Source organism: Suricata suricatta, chromosome 5 (genome assembly GCF_006229205.1).
Source record: "Suricata suricatta isolate VVHF042 chromosome 5, meerkat_22Aug2017_6uvM2_HiC, whole genome shotgun sequence".
In the NCBI taxonomy this organism is placed as follows: domain Eukaryota; kingdom Metazoa; phylum Chordata; class Mammalia; order Carnivora; family Herpestidae; genus Suricata; species Suricata suricatta.
Window position 1 is genome coordinate 144,705,478 of NC_043704.1, and position 20,098 is coordinate 144,725,575.

At 49.8% G+C, this 20,098-nt stretch overlaps 1 protein-coding gene and 1 long non-coding RNA gene across 5 annotated transcripts in view; one reads left to right on the plus strand and one right to left on the minus strand.

Moving 5' to 3' along the window:
• Positions 1 to 758: 758 nt before the first annotated feature.
• POMGNT2 (protein O-linked mannose N-acetylglucosaminyltransferase 2 (beta 1,4-)) overlaps positions 759 to 20,098 on the plus strand; it is a 24,078-nt gene continuing 4,738 nt past the window's right edge. The window contains exons 1-4 of one of the 4 annotated variants that reach the window (XR_003908956.1): positions 759 to 1,000; positions 5,874 to 5,989; positions 6,621 to 6,694; positions 18,563 to 19,164. The gene's annotated coding sequence lies outside the window, so the exon portion shown is untranslated. Of the gene's footprint in view, positions 1,001 to 5,873; positions 5,990 to 6,620; positions 6,695 to 18,562; positions 19,165 to 20,098 lie in introns of those variants that run through there. The other 3 variants (XM_029940393.1, XM_029940395.1, XM_029940394.1) reach the window with 3 other exon arrangements.
• LOC115292370 overlaps positions 15,654 to 20,098 on the minus strand; it is a 7,143-nt gene continuing 2,698 nt past the window's right edge. The window contains exon 2 of the long non-coding RNA XR_003908957.1: positions 15,654 to 15,820. This is a non-coding gene — a long non-coding RNA (uncharacterized LOC115292370). The remainder of the gene's footprint in view (positions 15,821 to 20,098) is intronic.

Genomic DNA, 20,098 nt, shown 5'->3' on the forward strand with positions numbered 1-20,098 from the left:
AAAAGAGAGGCAAACCAAGAAACAGACTGTTAACTATAAAAAACAAACTAATAGTTACCAGAGGGGGGGTAGATGGGGGAATGAGTTAAATAGGTGATGGTTATCAAGAAGTACGCTTGTGATGAGCACTGGGTGTTCTGTGTAGGTGATGAATCACTGAATTCTACTCTTGAGACTAATATTACACTGTATGTTAACGAATTGGAATTTAAATAAACATTTGGAGAAAGAAAAAATGTCTCATAACTCAGCGAAGGTGCAGATAGTCATGGTTGGTGCACATATTAAAATGAGTTACATTCTCCTCTATCTTAGTAAAAAAGCCAAGAGGTCTACAGTTTGAAGAAATAGGGGCGTAGGTTATTTCGAGAGTGGGCAGTAAATGCCAGATGCAGCAGCCGTAAGAGTTGAAACTGTTTTCCCTGGAGGAAAGTCCGAATGGGATGGGGAAATAGAGCTTTTGTATTTACTTGTATTTGTAGTAATAGATATGTTTTAAAATATGCAAACGTTCTGATTACTTTGATTTTATAAATGACATCTGATTGTTGGTTGAACTTGCATTTACATTCATTACCAGGACTTCCATAATTGTACAAATCTGACACCAAGTAAACCTGCGCCTCTGGGGGAAGAAACTACAACTTCCAGAGTTCCGCGGATTGAAGGCGTGAGCGGCTCTCGGAGGCCAACTACAATTCCCAGAATTCTGCTAACCAAGGGGTGGTTCTGGCCTAGGGTCCGAGCAGCTGAGCTCGGAGCCTGCGCACGTGCACTGCTGTCGCGCCGGGCTCGCCCGCGGAGCAGGCGCAGGGCGGGCACCCGCGAGCTTGGCGGCGGCGGTCGGGTCTCTACCGCGGGACCTGCTCTCCATGCCTGGTCCTCCCGGGCTCGGGGCGGGGTCAGGAGGCAGCAGCGGCGGCTGATTCAGCCCTAGCCGGCCCCGCGGAGAGCCCACCGGGGCGCTTCAGCCCCACTGAAGCCCGCCTGCGGGCTGCAGGTGAGACGCGCGCTCTGAAGGCTGGCGAGGGCTTCGTGATCCGGCTGGGCTTGGAGTTGAGGGGTCGGCCCCGGACTTTCCCCGGGAGGGATCGCCGGGAGCGTCGGACCCTGGGGTGAAGGGAAGCCCAGAGAAGTTTGCAGAACCGAGTAGTGAGCGTGATGCGCACTGAAGGAGGCGCGCGATGGGGGCGGAGATGAGGGGCTCTGGACCCTTGGGGTCCCGACGCCACCGGGCCGGGGCGGCGCCCCCAGGCGCGGCGGCTGAAGCGCTTAGCTCGCAGCTGGCGCTGGCAGCAGGTCCTCACGCCCCTTTGCTTGGGCGACAATGAGGCTCGGTTGGCGGGGAGCCAGCGAGGTGCGTGGAGGGGGGCCTGGGCCTCCTGAGCCCCTTTAGAAGGCAGTACCTGGGCAGGCCTGCAGCCGATCCCCAGGCTCTTTGGGTCTTGGTACGGTATCTTTTGTGTGCCTGGAGGTAAGAGCCTGCTACAGCCTGCTTGACAGTACCCGGGTAGCTTCTGGAGGGACCCAGTGGATTTCTGACGCCTTCCACGTGTGTAGGACCCTGTCTCCTGGGCACTGATGAAAATCTGCCGCTAAGATCTAGGGTCTTTAGGACAGAGCCCTGCACCTGGTGGTGGGACGCGAGGGTAGGCTTACTTTATGCCAACCAACTCGCAGAGCCTACTCTTGGGGAAGGCAAGGCCTGGCATGGGAAATGTTATGGAGTGAGTTTGATAGGACTTAGAGTCTACGAGCACCAAATGTTTACTGTTAAATGTGCTGGGCCTTCAAATCCTGGATCTCATTTCCTAGCTGTGTGCCCTTGAGCAAGTCACTTATCCTCTCTGAGCCTCTGGTTTCTTTCTCTGCAACATGGGGATAAACGTACCTCCATCACAGGGTTGCTGGAAAGGTTAAATGAGATAATGCTGCGGGAGTCCTCCGTCAGGGTTGGCACACGGAGAATGTGCAGCAGATGTTGGCACCTGTGGTTGCTAAGACAAAACGTGGTAGAGGTGAGATTGGAGCCCAGGTCCATCTTTGTACTGCAACTCGCTCCTGTTTCTGGCTCTCATGGATCTTGGACACCTTCCAGTTCATCCTTTCACATTACAGATTAGGAATGTGAGTCCCACTTAGTGGCAGAGCCAGAAGAGAACACAGGTCCTGGTTTCCCCAGGGACGGCCAGCACATCAGTTCCTGAGCCTTGGGCCCCAGGAGGGCGGGGAGAAGCAGAGAGTGGAGATCTTCTGCAACGGGGAGGATGGGGTGCTGGTAACTTAGTTCCCCCACACGCCACACCGTGGCCATGTGAGCGTCCTGGTGGCCTTGATGTGTCAGAGCGTTAGAGCAGCTATGCCAGTTTTTGAACTTTCCTTCTGGTTGGCAAGGTCTCATCCTAAGCCTGGCTTTAGAAAATATTTAGCAATAAACAGGCTTCTCATGAATTATTGAGCTAACTGGAAAATTAAATTACCAAATGCTCCATTCCCCAGTGGTCCGTGTCATTCTCAGTTTGGTTGTCAGCAGATACTCTCCCCGAGGACCTGCCTAACACCTGACAGATGTTTTTTTTTAATTGAATAAAATAATGAACAGGAAAGGTGTAAGCGACAAATGTCATCATAGGCTTTGGAGTTAGAGTTGGGTTTGAATCCCAGCCCCACCACTTAAGAGCTGTGTGACATTGGGCCGTTCACTTAACAGTTCTGAGCGTACTTCCTTACATGTGGGATGAAATTGAAAGCACCTGTTTTAGATTTGTAGGCGAGAATAAATGAGATTGTTCATCTAAAGCACTTGGCACCATTTCTGGTCTATGTCAGAGCCACTGAATGGGAGGTATAGCATTACTACAGTAATAATAATGCTATAAAAGTAATTGTCAGGCATTGTGCTTTGCCTCCATTGTCGCTTTGAATTCGCAAAACCACTTTGTGAAGTAGGTGTAATTGTGTCTGTTTTTCAGACCAGGAGGTGGGAGGCTTAAGAATTGGCCCAGGCAGACGCAGAAGGACAAGTACTACATGATGCCAGTTATAGGTTGAATCTAAATAGACTCATAGAAGCAGAGAGTGGAATGATGATTGCCAGGGGCTGGGGTGAGGGGGGACAGGGAGGCATTAGTCAAAGAGTATCGAGGTTCAGGTATACGAGATGACCAAGTCCTAGAGTTCTCCTGTGCAGCTTAATGCCTATTGTTAACAATATAATGTAACATTTGCTAAGAAGGTAGATCTTATGTTAAGTGTTTTTATCGCAAGAAGGTGGGAGGAAACTTTTGGAGGTGATGGATGGGTTTGTGGCATAGATTATGGTGATGGTTTCACAAGTGCATACCTATCTCTAGGCACCAAGTTATATATGCTAATTACACACAGCTTTTTGTCTGGGGTCGAGCAGCTGCTAAATGACAGGACGGGAGCTCGCTTCTGGCATCTCAGCTCTGGACCCAGTGCCATTTACTTCTCCTGCTCTGCTGCCTGTGGTTCTTGTGGTTCTCGAAGGCCCCTTGGGACCCAAGGTGGCCTCCAGGGTCACAGCAGGGGGCCTTCTCCGACCACGCGGAGAGGTGGCAGGATCCATAGTCCTGGCTGCTGGTGCCTCCCCTCCATGTGTGGCTTTGGATGGGGCTGGAGGGGCACCCCCTGGGTGAGCCTGAGGGATGAGGTGTGAGGAGAGGGCAGCCCCGCGGCCCCTAGTGGCTCTCAGCATTGGGCCCCATGGCCGGGGAAGGGCGCAATCAGGGTGGCCTCGAGAGTTTGATGAGGAGAAGAAGATCCTGTTTAGGGGCCGGGAAGAGTCCCAGAGCCCTGCTTCTTCTCTGGGCCTGGTCTCTGCTTTGGTGAGGAGGCCCCCCAACCCCCCACGCCCCTGAGAGCCATGGGTGCGAGGAGAGGAGCTCTGGACTGAGAACACCTGCTGTGTTAATCCTGGCTGCCTGGGAGAGCTGCCCTTCTCAACCTCTTTTATAAGTAAAGACTTGGAGCAGATCATTTCCAAGGCCTCTTTTAGCTCTAAAAAGCAGTGGTTTTGTCATTTTAAATTGGTGGATTAACCTCAGCACAGCACCCCCCACATGCAACGCAGACTTTCACTGGGGCAAGAGAATGACCACAGCTCCCTTGAGCCACCAGCCACCGCTGGGGGTCTCTGCTGGTGGCGGGTGTGGGGAAGAGTAATCTTCCCACAAGGGGAAGGAAAGCCGTGGTTGCTAAGCTACAGTTGAGGGCCCTGGGTCTGCGTTTCTGCAGCTGTTCACACCTGCTCTGCCCTTGAGTGATAAAAGCTCATTGCTCTGATGTCTCCCTTGTTTGTGTCCCTGATTGTGCCTTCGAGTCTGAAGCACCGTGAATAAGACATTCAGTCGGACATGGGTTTGTACCCTGCTGTCCCTGCTTGAGCTGTAAGACCTAGAGCATGCTTCTTAACCTCTCTAAACTTGGGGGTTTCCTATTAAAAGACGATGGAGATAATAGTACCTGCATTAGAGGCTTTTGTGCGGCTTAAGGGAAAAGGGCTAGGAAAGGGGCTTAGGGACCGTGCCTGGCACACAGGAGGTGCTCAGGGAAGTAAGGCGGTGGTAGAATTAACCTCCACACCCTGCCCAGAAGCCATCATCCTCTTTTCCTGCCTTAGCCAGGACAGCGATGCTCCTTCCATTTTGTTTGGCCTCCCGTGTCCTCACAGGGCCGGGCATCTTGTCAGAGAACCAGACCTTCCACTCTGCCATTGATAGACTATGGTCGGTACAATCTTAATGCTAAGAGTTGTCTCTCTTTTCTCCAATTTGAAAGGATAACAGAGGGGCCCTTCCTGGCTGGAGACCGGATACTCAACCATGAGCTAAGCCACAGGGAGGTGCTGGAGACTCTGATCTGCCGAATTGCCGCTATTTCTACTATTATTGCTATTACCAGTACAGGCTGTGTTAGACCAAAAAAAGAGGGCGGGAGGATAAACAAGAGATTAAGAAAATTGCCTGAAAAAGCCCTTTAGAAACTGAGGCCGATATGGGGCACCTGGGGGCTCAGCCGGTTGAGCGTCTGACTGCGGTGCAGGTCATGATCTCACAGTTCGTGGGTTCAAACCCTGTGTCAGGCTCTGTGCTGACAGCTCAGAGCCTGGAACCTGCTTTGGGTTCTGTGTCTCCCTCTCTCTCTCTGCCCCTTTCCTGCTCACACTCTCTCTGTTTCAAAAATAAATAAACATTAAAAAAAACCAAACTGAGGCAGATAGAAGGATGCTGCCAATTTGTCCCCCAGAACGGCTTCATTCAGCTCCTAGAGCACGGACTTGGTGCCCCCTCCTCCCTTCTAGGATCCCCTCTGTTCCAGGAAGCTCTGGAGGAAGGTGTGGAGAAGCCGCCACACCTGCAGACGCAGAGCTGGGCAGCTGGGGGAGGCGCTGCCTGCCTCGGGTGCTCATCTTTTGGGCTGGCCACCCAACATGGGTGTAGGCCTCGCTCTGGGCGGCCCTGGCCAGCTCCGGACATAGGTACCAAAAAGCCACACATAGGGTCTAATGAGTAAAAGGTCCAGTAGTTCTAGGCCTGGGGCAAGGGGTGCAAACTCACATACTCACTAGAGCCAAGGGCAATGGGGAGAGTGAGGCTAGGGGCGGGCCCTGTGACCTGGAGACCTAATGCCGAGGTTGAAGGTCAAGCTGATGAAGTCCTGGAAGGAAAGTGGCCCGGTAACCCACTTGTGTCAGCTTGGGCCACTGATAACGAGTTTCACTGATAACAAAGTACCACCGACTGGGTGTCGAACAACCAAAGTTTATTTCTCACGCTTCTGGAGGATAGAAATTCAAGATCGAGGTGTTGGCAGCTTTGGTTTCTCCTGAGGCCCCTGTCCTTGACTTGCAGGTGCTTGCTTCCTCCCTGTGCTCTGTCATGCTTTTCCTGCCTGAGTCACTAAGTGCCTTGTGCCTCATACAAATCGGGTCCGAAAACCTGGTGCCTGAGGTGAAGAGGAGAGAACAGTAAGTGTGATGACAGTTGCATCCCCTGAAAATCCATGCCCTGGGATGCCGGGAAGACAAGGGCCAGATGGTGCCTGGGCTGTGATTAATATAGGTCATGTCGATGTGCTCCACATTCAATCCTGACTATGGTCCCTACAAGCGGAGGCACTTGAGACACATTTACTTAGCTTCTCCTAGCCTCTGTCCTGGTCTGCAGAGGGAGACATGTTAATAGTGCTATGTGATCTCCTTGTTGGTTTGAGGATCAAATGAAGAAATGTACAACAGTTTCTAGAACAGTGGAGGTGGTGGTGGTTGAAATTGTTAATTTCATGCTGAGACCTGGCTACTCGGGTGGGGGTGGCCCTCTTCACGGGAGAAGGGAAACAAGTCATTAGAAAGACGGAGCAAACCTGGGAGGTACTGTGAAAGTGCCACCAAAGCCACTGGGGATTCAGTCCCTATAGGAGTGGTTTGGGGTTGTATGGCTGGTTTGGTACCTGTGTTTCATTCACTGTTAATTTGAGGAACCCTAATGAAATGTAGTTCTGACAGCGAATGTGTTTTGAGGCCTGTGTAGGTACTTAATTTGCATTGGCACGTTTAGTTCTCCCAGCTCCCTCAAGAGGTTATTATTCCCATTTCACAGATGAGGAAATTGAGGCTTGAGGAGTTAATCTGCTGAGATCATAAAACCAGTTCACACCCAGGATCTAAAGGAAGGTAAGTGTGTGCTGTGTGGCCTGGGAAGAACTCTCGGCCACCACCGCCTGGGAGGAGGACTCGAATCTCCACTGCAGTCTTGTGAGCCCCGATGCCTGCACTCAGCCCTGACTGGGGGCACTTCCGTGATGTGGGAGATCTGCCAGGGACTTCCACCTTCCTGAGCACGTTCTTCTCTTACCCACCTGACGGTGCTCTTCCTCCCAGGAGCTCTTTGGGCAAGACTGGTGAGAAGGCAAGGCTAGGTGACCGCTATCAGCATGACCCAGGGGTGCTCCCATGAGGAGCTGGGTCAGTCCCCCTGGATCAGGAAGGCCTATGGTGTGTACAGAACGGTGCCCTGACATTCCTGGGACAGCAGGAGAACGTCCTGTGGTGATGGTCCCCCCTCATCTCGGCTCTGAAGATGTCTCCTCCCTCAGTGCCCCAGAGCCCACACTCCCTTCCTCTGTGACAGTGGCATCACGGCTGGTTTTAACAACAGCCTCTCGTCCCCTCTGCCACAGAGAGAACCCTGACAACAGAGGTGCCTTTTTTTTTTTTTTCAGTTTTGTGTCTTTTGCACGTTCTTTACTCTGTTTTGGGCTGATGCAGAGCCTCACTCCCCCATTCTCTTCATGTTGTGTTAAGTCTTTGGACTGAGGTTCATTAATAAATATACACAAGGACGTATACAGACAAATGTAGGTTCTCTCTCACCCACCTTACTGCTGCTTAGGTAGAGGCAGCCAGAAGCTAAGGGGGGGCTTGCTGTGCCAGGGACGTGTTACGTGGGCGTCCCGTGCGCTTAGTCGGTGACAGGGCCATACTGGTCGTTAAGTAAGTTCCATGTCGTGCCTGTTTACATCTAACCAAGGCCTTTTTTTTTTTTTTTTTTTTTTTTTTTTTTTTGAGAAAGAGAGAGTGAGAGCACTGGTGTGCAAGCTGGGGAGGGGCAGAGGAAGAGGGAGAGAGAGAATCCTAAACAGGCTCCCTTCCTGACTTGGGGCTCAATTTTACAACCGTGAGATCATGACCTGAGTCAGATGCTCACTTGACAGCCACCCAGGCGCCCCCAGAGCCTGTTTTTAAGAGAATGAAGGAGGGACTCTAAGAACCTTTGTCATGAGTGACTCCAGGGCACAGCTCTCCACCAGGGGCCAGGGGTCCGAGCCTCGGCAGATGTTTTCGGGAGGGGTTTCCTTTGGGGGTCTATTCAGAGCTCGTCTCCTTGCTGGAAGATGGAAGCTCTGGGCAAGTGCTCTTTCCATCTGTGGCAAACCCAAAGCCATGTTCTGTGTGAGCTCTCCGCCCCTGCCCCTCGCCTCTCCTGGAGGGGCCACTGTGTCTGGGTCAAAGTGATGGACAGGTAACTGGAGACAAGTGTGATCTGGTCCATAATACCTAACAGACCCCTTCCCTGCATGAGCCTTCATGCCCGGGAACAGGCCTGCAGAAAACAGGATCCAAGCTGTTGGTGCAACACCTTAAAAGTCCAATAGGTACTGTCCTTTCTGTAGAATGAGTTTATTTCCAAAGAACACGGGTTTATAATAAGCCTTCAGCCCCACAAGAAGAGTAGGTGCCACCGAGGTCATTCTTTCAAGGGGTCGAATCAAGGTTCGGGTTGTCCCTTTTGTTTGGCTCCTTCCCCACAGCAGGACAGTTCCTCATCTGCCCCTGTGACAGGACTTCCCTGGGGGGTTCGGCAGGGACTTGTCCCTCCTTTTCCAGCAACCTCGTGCCTCGTGTGGAAGAGCTGCGTCCCCTCAGTCAGCAGACAGGGCTTGGAGAATCCGGGGGGATGGATAGATCACATATCTTCTCTTGTAGGAAGATGGGTTTAAAGAGAAATTTGCTAAAGTTCAGTTACATTTTAAATTCTGCAAAGTAAAGAGGTGACACGTGGTGCCCATTTGGCACGGGCAGCGGATTTTTGTTTTGTGTGATTGTACATTGTGCGGTCAGAGTGGGTTTATGTTTGATGGTTGACGGTAGTCTGGGGACAAGTTTTAAGTGCAGGTTGTATTCTCGGTAGGGAGTGTGTTGGGACCGGAAGTTCACCGCAGGATATCCGGCTGGTGGTCCCCCAAGGGATGGAGAAGCCTGTTATCTTCCCTTAGGGTCTGAGACGGGTGGGGAGAGGTGGTTTTCCCAAGTTGTGTTTTCTCCTCTTCCTAAAGGAAGAACAAGCAAACGAAGACCAAGGGTGTTGGGTAGGGTGCCCTGTGAAGCCTGTGTCCTTCAAGAGTTGCAACACCAAACATCCATGTCACCCACTAGCGTTGACTCCCCTTGCCTCCTTCCGCAGGGCACTTCTCCGGCTGCAGGAACCGAGGGCTCCTCTGGTCACTGTCACTGGTCCCCGAGGTGGCTGGGTGGGAGTTAACCAGATCAGGTGGCCGAGCGGATGGGTTAGTCCATGGAGAGGGAGAACCAGTGCCTGTAGCTGGATATAAAACAGGGAAGCACGTCGCTCCAGTTGACACTGGTGGCCGTGTCATGACCATGAGGGGAAGCTGGCCAAGGGGAGAAGTGGCATCCTGGGGGACAGAGCAGAGACAGCGAGGAATCCCTGATGGAGCCCGTTAGCTACCGACCCGACTCAGCCGGCCCAGCGGGAGTGTGGTCTGTGAGCAGGTGGGACATGTGGGCCTGTCACTGGGCTCGCCCCTCCCTGATTTGAGTCCTTTGAATGCCCTGAGTGTTTCTTTTTCTTCTTCACCCCATGCCCCACTTTAATTAAAACCACATCTTCTGTGTCTTGATGGTTTTGAGCAGTCTTTAGAGTCAGAGAACACTGGGTTAATATCTAGACTTCATGCCTGCGTGGCCTTGGGCGTGTCATTGGACCTCAGTGGCCTCAGGTTCCTCACCAGAGAACTGGGAATAATGACACTTCATAGGGTCGAGGTGAGCACCAAGTGGGATGCTGTGTGTGGAGGCTGTGGGAACTCCTGACGGCAAGGCAGGCTTGGAGCAAGGGCCAGGCTGGGGGCCTCAGTTAGACATCTGTCACAGCCTTGCCCAAGCAGGAAACGGGTTTTCTTTTCTTTTTCTCTGTGTGGAATGGCCCATGCAGAGACCCTCCAGCTTCTCCAGATCCCATCCCACTGGAGGCTCTGCTCAGAGCGGGGTGGTTTCCGTGGCTCTTCACAGGTCACTGGACCTTCATGCCCACCCACAGATCCTAGATGGACAGGAAAGTTTTCAGGGGGGCACCAGGAAGAGGCAAAATATATTATCCTGGATGACCTGTGCCTCTGAGGGCCACCATCTTTCCTCTTCCTTGTCCAAAGGGCCTCATGATAAGTCCCCTCTGGGGCAGCCCTCAACTCTGCAGGGAGCCCAGGTGGAAATGTGTGGGGTCAAGTCCTGACCTGTGGACATGTGGCCCGGCCAACTTGACTGTTTCTAGATAGAAAAGATGGGGACAGAGTGAACCATCGCAAAGAAAGAATCAGTGGGGTCATGGCTGCATGCAAGGGGCCCAGCATGGCACTGGGACAGAGCAGGAGCCAACAGGTGTGTGATGCTTTCCATATCTGATGGCAGACAAGGGTGGTCTGTAGCAGGGTGGGATGTGTGGGCCTTTCATTGGGCTGTCCCCCTCCTCAGAAGTGGGTTCACTTGGAGAGAGGATTAGAGACAGCAGGTGAAGGAGGGGTGAATTCCAGCTCTGTCTTTGAGCTGTGACATCTCAGGAGAGTGAGCACAAAGGAGGTTGGGCTGCTTAGGAGAGTAAGGGAGCTTATGTCCCTGAAGGTAAGTACCTTGTGATGCTGGGATTGGGGCCCCTCCTCCCATTTCGGCAGAGCCTGGTGACAGAGTAGGCCATGGAGGCCTTCGGGCTGAAGGAGTTCTAATCCCTTGACCACCATCATTCGGAGGAGGCTCTCAGTGCATGGAGTGCAGTGGGTCAAACATCAGGACTGGATGCGGGGCGCCAGGTCAGTCCATCTGGCGGGCCGCAGTCCTGCAGCAGCTTGGCTGAAGTGTCTCTCTTAGTCCCCAGTGGCCTGAGTTCTCCCTCATTGTCCTGTCTCCCTACCACTGCCTTCTTGTCACTTCTTGTCACCAAGACTAGTGGCCTCTCTAGGAGCAGTGAAAATTGGCCTGCAGAAAGGGGCCATCCCTGGCTCTGTTTTCTAGTAAGCAACTTGGTCCAGTTATTCTCCACCACTTTGAATTTCCTCCTGGAGCTTTTATAAATCCAGAAACATTTTGAAACCTCAATGGAGAAAGGCCTCTTTTATCTTCTTTAGTGCTAGGGGTCTGATCAATGTGCTCTGTGCCTCCATCTGTTATCTTTTGAAAACCCTTCTGAGCCTTTTGCCCAATCCTTGAGTTCTCCCGGCTTATGCGAGCTGCCACCGTGCATTTCGGGGATCAGGGAAAGGCGGACACAGAGGGAGTGTGGGAAACAGACTGAAAGGACTTTACAGTAACCATTGACTGGCCAAGTGCTTGTTGGTTTTTTCCTACTGCACTTTGGCTACTTCACAGCAGGTGAAAATGCAAGGGCAGCTCTTCATCTGTCTCCTCAGTGGTAAAATACAGTCATAACTGTGTTCGTTAATGTTCCCCCAGAAGCAGATCCTGAGACAGAGATTCAAGTATAAGTAGATTATTTGAACTCCATCCCAATAAACATGAATAAGGGAGTGAAGAACTGAGACAGGAAGGGAAGAGGGGCATGAATCAGGCCAATTACCACTGCGAGCAACCACCTAATATGTTAGGGATTTCTGGTGCCCGTGCAGAACGTGCCTCAGAACTACCCTACCTGGGGAGGATGGGCTATTCAGTCATTCTTATTTTAATTCCAGTGTAGTTAACATACAGTGTTGTATTAGTTTCAGGTATACAATATAGTGATTCAACAATTCCTAGCATCCAACTAGACTCAGTCCTCTCTTCTCCCTGGGCTCAAAGGCTGGCCTCTGCCTGGCTGCCTCACCACGTCTGGAACTCCACATTTCCAGTTCCCATAAGCTTGGCCTCAAGGTTCTGAGCTTAGGGTTTAACTGGGATTGGCTACTGTGCAGACGGGTCCAGAGGAGGGCCCCAGCCTCCTGCCTCCTGTGGCCCCACCTCACATCCCCGCCTACCTGCTGCCAAGCGTGCATCTCACCACAGGGAGGTCTAGCAGAGGGGCAGGTGGCAGAATGCCCACTTAGAGAGGTGCCCATTCAGGTTAGAGGTTGGCCTTTCCTCACCCTGTTCCTCATTTCCCTGTCGCTCTTGCTGTCTGCCATTCCCTGGGTGTGTCCCTGCAGCGTTAGCTGCTGTTGGACAAGTTCCCGTCTGTGATCAGAACCAAACCTGCATCAGATCCTGCCCCATGCATCTGCCTCTCATCTCTCCAGGGGGTCTCTGTTTATCTTATATTTTCTAAGTATTCACTTATTACTCACCCACTCTTTAGAATTCTATCATTTGCAGTAGGGATTTATTTGATTCTTTATTGTTAACTTTCTGACTTTTTATTACGGAAAACATCAGACACAAAGAGGATCATGGAGAGTCCCTCATCACCGTCTTTCACGGTTATCAATTTGCTACCGCCTTGTTCCATCTACTTCCACACTTTTTTGCTGGAGTCTTTTAGAACACATCAAACACATGGCATTTTACCTATAAACACGAATGTTCTCTTATTTAAGTTATCTAATTTTTTATGACTTTTTATTTTGAAATAATTTTAGACTTACAGAAGGGTTATAAAAAATGCTTCATTCAGCTTCCTCTGATGTTAAGTCTTACATAATCACAACCAGGAAACTAACACAGCACCATTACCTAAACCACAGACCTTATTCAAATTCTGCCAGTTTTCCCACTAGTGTCCTTTTCCTGGTGCGAGATCCTACCTTGCATTCAGTTGTCGTGTCGATGAGCACTGGGTGTTATATATACATGATGAATCACTAAATTCTATTCCTGAAATCATCATTACACTATATGTTAACAACTTGGATTTAAATTAAATAATAATAACTAAAAAAATTTTTTTTTAATTGTCGTGTCTCCTTAGTCTCCTTCAGTCTGGGGCAGCTCCTCAGTCACTCCTGGTCTGTTGTGACCTTCACCCTCGAGGCGTCTTGGTCAGGTATTTTGTAGAATGTCCTTCAATTTGGGTTTACTGTTTTCTCTACTAACTTCCCTATACACTACATTCAGAGCCAACAGTGGAGCTGGATAGACACGGTTTCCGCATTTAGAACTATAGATTGAGGTTGTGTGTTTGGGTAAAAAGATGGCAGAAGTGAGTGCCCTTCTCAGTGCGCCGTTATCAAGGGCTACATGAGGTCAGTAAGTTATTACTGGCGACGGTAATGCCAATTACTTGGTCCAGGGGCGGTCTGCCAGGCTCCTGTACCGTCAGAGTTCTATTTTTGCCTCCGTAATGGATATGTATCTCACAGGGAGACAGTTTGAGACTATGCAAATATCCTATTTCTCGTCATACTTCCCTCACTAATTTTAGCCTCTCAGCAGCAGATCTTGCCTGAAGTCATTATTATTGTGATGTTTGCCAAATGGCGATTTTGTTTCCATCACTGCTTCTACATTGACTAATTGGAATTCTTCTGCAAGAAAGACCTGTTCCTTCTTCCTCATTTATTTACTCAGTGGTTTATTCCTATCAGTATTGACTCTTGGGTATTTACTGTATTCTATGAGCTATAATCCATTGCTGTTGCTTTTTAATTTTGTTCCATTGTCCCAGATCTCGCCACTGGGGCCTCCTTCAGGTTAGCCCCTGTGCCTTTTTGATATGTCCTCTTCATTTTTGAGAACTTCCTTACATGCTGGCACTACGAGATGTCCCCAGCTCATCTTGTACTGTCCCTGCCCCAGCCCGGAGACAGTTATTTTTCACAGCGCCCTGCTTCCTTAGTAGAGGATGATATCAGAAACCAACACCTGAGTGCCACCTGCCAGTGTGCTGTCACTGCTCCCAGGCTCTCCCACTGCTCAGAACTAGGAGCTGTCTGTGTGTGGGTGCTCATGTGTCCCCGCCCCGCGCCTGCAAGCTGTTCTCCTGCTCGCGTCCCTCCTGTCATGCCAGCCCGAGTCCCTCTTCAGTTCCCTGACCCAGATCTGAGCTGAGACCCTCAGGGCCTCCTCACCAGCTCCCCAGTGAGACACCTGCTCATCTGGCTTCTGCCTTCTCTTCTTAAGCCCTTTTTGTCCCTTCCCTTATTTTCTCAGTTCTTTCCCTCTCCTGACCTTACAGATGAATTAACTCTCCCTCCTCCTGGCTCTTTCTGTGCCCCTTTTTTCTCTTCTTACCCCCTAGAGAGATGTCAGAACTCCACCTGTGGTCATGTCGTGGTAAGGACACAGGTTTTCTCTTTGAGCAGGCTCGGTGCTGTCCACACCACGGTGGTGGTAAAGATGGTTGGTCCCCATGGCAGAACCACGGGACACTGGTCAGAATTGGTCAGATGATACCAATTTAATGTGATCCAACCTAATAGCGAAGTAGTTTTTAGCTGGTGGGGCTGGATGAGGAATTTCCAGGAGGGGGCAAATGTTTTTGAAAAAATCTATGCAGCAAGATGATTTTACATAGGGAGATGGAGATATAAAATACCAACTTGAGAAGGTAGTGGTTGATGAAACCCTCAGTCCTGGGGGCAGGCATTGTAGACGAGAATGATTGCGAGTGGTGCATTCCTGGACACGGCGTACGGGACTTTACAGGTCAGTATGGAGCATTAAAGAGTTTCTCCTTTTTAGTGGTGGGTCTTAGGTTTGAAAAGACAGGGAAACACTGATGTTTAAGTGGGTTTCTCGGCTGTGGGGTTCCGGGCTTGCAGAGATCCTCTCCTGGATTACCAGGGCTGACTGGAGCAAGGCAGAACCCGGCTAAGAAGGCAGCCGCCTGTGCCCTCTGCCGCCCCTGGGGCTGGACCAGAAGTTCTCTGCCTTCGTTCTACAAAAGCCTGGAAGACCTGTGTGAAGGACATGAAGTTCATGGGCTCTCAGGATAGCTGTGACTTTGTCCTCTTCCCTACAGACCAAGAAGGCCCAGTGGGATTGAATGAGTGGGAATTCTGTTAAAGGACTAGCTTTGAATCCACAGGAATTTACTTGAACTAAGTCATCTGTAGATTTCAGGACTTGAATTGCCATGAGGAGCATGCTCCTGTACTCGCTTCATGCTGCGCTCCCCCTCCAGGCACCCCAGTCTAGCTCCCAGCTTGCCTCTCCCACACTGAGTGGAGGGACACTGAGCCTGGGAACTTGTCATTGGGTTTTTTACCTCTGTTCTCCCCCATCTCTGGGTTACTCTGCTCAGAGACCTTCCGTAGCTCCCCATTGCCTCTAGGGTAGAGCTCAGATTTCTTGACCTAGCACCAGGAGGCCATTGACATTTTGGCCTTAGCTAATTTTTTTTTCTTTTCTTTTTTAATGTTTATTTATTTTTGAGAGAGAGACAGAGTGCGAGTGGGGCAGGGGCAGAGAGATAGGGAGACACAGAATCCAAAGCAGGCTCTGGGCTCTGAGTTGGCAGCATAGAGCCTGATGTGGGGCTCAAACCCACAAACCGTGAGATCATGACCTGAGCTGAAGTCGGACGCTTAACCGACTGAGCCACCCAGGTGCTCTATATTTTCTAATTTCTTTAAAAAAAATTTTTTTAATGTTTGTTTATTTTTAAGATACAGAGAGACAGAGAGCAAGTGGGAGAGGGGCAGAGAGAGAGGGAGATGCAGAATCCAAAGCAGGCTCCAGGCTCTGAGCTGTTAGCACAGGGCCTGATGCGGGGTTCAAACTCACTAACTGTGAGATCATGACCTGAGCCGAAGTCGCATGCCCAACCCACCGAGCCACCCAGGCGCCCCTTGTATTTTCTAATTTCTCATACAAGAGTTTCTTGCAGGGCTTTGTTTACCCAAGTTAGAAGGGTTATGGGGAAACTGATGCCAAATAGCACGCTGAGAAATAGAACGCACGGGTCAGAAGCCCAGGTTTATGCTTGTCCTTTATTAATGCACTTGACTTGGAAATCCAGGCAGAAAGCTGATGACGGACTCTGGCCCAAGATGCCAACAGACGACAGCATGTCCAATCTCAGACCCCATCTTTGGGAGGAACCCTCTTCTTAGATTTAAAATCCTTTGTTTCAAATGACTGTAATGAAAATTGACAGTTCCTGCCTCAGCACCAATCAGCTTTTGCTTCGAGCCAGATGAAGGCAGCCAAGTGTGTCCAAAATGTTTACAACGCCAAACTTGACTGTGCATCCCTGTGGCCCTTTATTAGCCATCTGGTGCCTCAATTCTTCCCTTTTCCCCTCTGCTAGATACTTATTAGGTTGAACCTAATAGCGTGAAATTGCTGTTTTTGTACCTGAGAAGCAGTTAGCTGCTGTCAGTATTCATGAGGTTCAACTAACATATTATTTCTGACCTTCTCCACAACCCTGCGTGGTGGGGGCTGTGCCCTCGCTCTTGGCGATGGAGAACCTGGCTTCAGAAAGGGCGCGCTGTAAAGTCATGGAGCTGGGGTTTGAACCAGAGTCTGCCTGGCTTTTTATCCTTAAACTTTCCTAGACAGCACACACCCTTCTCTGGGTAATGCCACAGGAACTCAGAGCCAGGTTGGTTAGGCCTGTGATGTGATAATGACTGAGATCAGGGGTGTCCAAAAGAGCAAACCAGTTGGTCAGACTTCCTGGTGCAGTAGGTGCCCTTAAGCCACAGCGTGCTACCTGTGACCCCCTGGGCAGGGTGAGCAGGTGTGGCTGCGCTGGCAAGGCGAGAACTGCAGAGGAGTGCCCTTGGACCCGAGGAGGGAGGCTGCGGTGGGTGGAATGGGCCTGTGCTCCCTACAGAGCTGGGCTCAGGGAGGTTCAGAGCCGCCCTCCAGGGAGGCAGCTGGGGGGAGCAGCAGAGAGCCCCGGCTGTGCGAGGACCCACCTGCCTTTGCTAGACCCTCAACGCAGAAGCTGCATGGCCAGGCCTGCCCATGACCTGCTGCTGTCTCCCACCTTCAGGAGGCAGCACTCAGCAGGAGTTTAGGACACCTCCATTTTTAATCCTGGCTATGCTCAGGCCACAGAGTTGCTGGATGGTTTGGGGCAGATTTCCTTCACCTCTCTAAGGTGAGGAGGACTTGCTTAGTAGTTAACTTGAATAACAATGGGATTCCTGGGGCCCCTGGGTAGCTGACTCTTGGTTTCAGCTCAGGTCATGATCTCCCGGCTTCATGGGTTCCAGCCCCTCCTCAGGCTCTGTGCTGGCCGTCTGGAGCCTGCCTGGGATTCTGTCTCTGTCCTATCTGCCCCTCCCCGACTCACACCTCTCTCCCTCCCCCCCTCCCTCTCTCTCTCTCTCTCAGTAAACTTAAAAAAAAATAACAGTGGAATTCCTTTCTAAGAACAAAGAACCCTGTTTCTTCTTTTTATTTTTATCCTTTTAACTTTATTTATTTATTTTGAGAGAGAGAGCGCATGCATGAGTTGGGGAGGGGCAGAGAGAGAGGGAGACAGAAAATCCCAAGCAGTCTTCGTGCTGCCAGCACAGAGCCCAACGCAGGGCTTGAGCTCATGAAACATGGGATCATGACCTGAGCAGAGATCAAGTGTCAGACGCTTAACTGACTGAGGTACCCACGTGCCCCAAAACTCCATTTTAAAAATAAATTTTTGTGGTACCCATATGAGTTTCTTAGTGCTGCTGTAACAAATTTACCAGTAAGCTGGTGGCTTCCAATGACAGAAATTTGTTCTCCCACAGCTCTGGAGGCCAGCAGTCTAAAATGAAGGTATTGACAGGGTCATGCTCCCTCTGAAAGCTCAAGGAGATAGGGTCACCTGGGTGACTCAGTTGGTTAAGTGTCCAACTTTGGCTCAGGTCATGATCTCGCAGTTTGTGGGTTCAAGCCCTGTGTTGGGCTCTGTGCTGAGAGCTTAGAGCCTGTAGCTGCTTCAGATTCCTTTCTCCCTCTCTGCTCCTTCCCTGCTCACACTCTGTCTCTCTCTCAAAAATAAATAAGCATTAAAAAAAAAAATCCAAGGAGAGGATCCTTCCTTGCTTCTTTTTAGCTTCTGGTCACTCTTGGTAATCCTGGGTGGTCTTTGGTTTATAGCTACATCATTCCAATCTCTGTTTTCACATGGATGCCTTTCTATGTTCATTACCCTCAGCAGCCCCCAAGGATGAGGGTTCTTTTCTGTCTCACAGGGACATTTTCATTAGATTTAGGGCCCACCCTAATACACTATAATCTCAACTCAAGATCCTTAACTAATTGTGTGTTTAAAGACCCTATTTCCAAATAACATCACATTCTGAGTTTCTGGGTAGACATGAATTTGGTGGGGGGACATTATTCAACCCACTAGATACCCCTATATGTACGAAATTAGAGGTGCTTGGTTTTGTATGGTGGTAAATGGGGGCCCACAATCCTGGCCTCATGTCCTTGGTGCCCACCATCACCCTCGGCAGCCCCCAAGGCTGAGGGTCTGCAAGCTACTAGGCACCCAAGGTTCCAGGAAGCCCTAGTTCACCACATCCCCTGGCAACGAGACTTTGGACTTATAATTTTGAATTGAGGCTGGAATGCATTAAGACTTTGGGAGTCTTGGGATTCATGGCTTAGTTCTTTGGTTAAGAGCCATTTGGTTTTTTTCTCAAATGTGGCTATACCCCAGAATCACCTGGGAGCTTGGTCAAAAAGCAAATACCAATGAGACTTTGTTCTGGTCAAAATGGAGTAGACATGTTTATCCCTATCCATGCACTAATATAGCTAAAAACACAGGACATTGTGTATGAAACATCAGAAGACTGAAAGGTGGAGAGAAGAATGTGGAACAACATAGTAATGAGTTCCTTGGATTTTCTGTTTGTCTCCTATGTGTCCCAGACTGGATGCCAAAGAAGCCCACAACCCAGAAATGCCAGTGAGAATAGACCAGAAGAAGCCCCAAGGAAGGCTTGCTCGCTCGCTCTCTCATCAAAGGACTAGGAAAGGAACAGCCTAACAAAACAAATCTTTTTGACAGTAACACCCTATTCCTGCAAAACACCATGGAAAATTGCTTCTCCCCTCCCTCCCAGCTATAGCAAAGCCTTAATGCACAGCTTAGATGACCGTCCTTGCTTTGTGGTAACCAACCAGGCACCCCCCCCTTCAGCACCCCAACCTACCCTCCCTCCCCCATGTGTCTGCATGAGAAGCCTGGACCTTTACGACCACCTAGAGGTAACAAGATGTCCCCTCCACGACCACAGTCCCCTTGAGGGGTCAGTGGATCCTAGACTTCGACCCCCACCCAGTGATGATGAGGTACCCCCGGTGTCAGTAAAGCCAACTGAGGAGCCTAGATTTCCTACTCCGTGGTTCTGCCGCATCTCTCACCCTCCCTGCCAGGGTGGAGGCCAAGCAGGTTTTCCTCTCATCCAATGGTAAAGAGTCTGTGCTCTCCCTTCCCCCACTGGCATGGTTCTTACAAAAACTTGCAGAAATGGAAGGTTTAATATAAGCTCCAGAGTAGCATAACATTATACCCCAAATGCCCAGCTAAGTCTCAGCAAAGAAAGGGAAGATAATAAAGAAGAAAATGGAGATTTGAGGAATGAATAATGTAGTAACCAAAATGTAAAAAGATCACTGGATGGGCTCAGTAGAAGAATGGATATGACAGAAGAAAACAATCATGAACCTAAAAACAAACAATAGAAATTATCTAGTTTAAACAACAGAGAGAAAATAGACAAGAGAAAAATTGAAGAGAGTCTTAGAGACCTATAAAGGCAATATATATATATATATATTTAACATTCATGTACCTGGAGGCTGAGAAAGTATTCAGAGAAACAAATAGCTGAAAATTCCTCAAATTTGGTGAGAGGTAGAAACCTACAGATTCAAGAGTGAATGAAACCTTAACAGGGTAAACCCAAAGAAATCTACACTATGTCACCTGATAATCAGGCTTCTGAAAACCAGACTCTTCAGAGCCACACGAGAGGAAGGATGCATTACGTCCAGGGGAATGGCAGTTGAGAGGCAGCGGATTTCTCATCAGAAAACATAGAGGCCAGACAGCAGAGAGAAAGAACTGTCACCCCAAAGTTCTGTCCCAGTGAAAATACCCTTTAGGAATGAAGGTGAACTCAAGATATTGTCACTTGAAGGAAAACTAAGAATTTGTTCTCAGCAAACTTCCCTACAATGGTAATGAAAGGAAGTTCTCCCAAAAAGGAATGATAACCAAAGAAAACCTGGGACAAAGAAAGAACAGAAAGAACAGAAATAAAAATACGGGTTAAATATAATAGGCTCTCCTTTCCCTCTCGAGAAAATGACACTTGACAGTTGAAACCAGATTTGTAATACTGTCTGATGTGGATTTTAATGTCTGTAAAGGAAAGTTGAAGATAATTTTAAGGGAGAAGG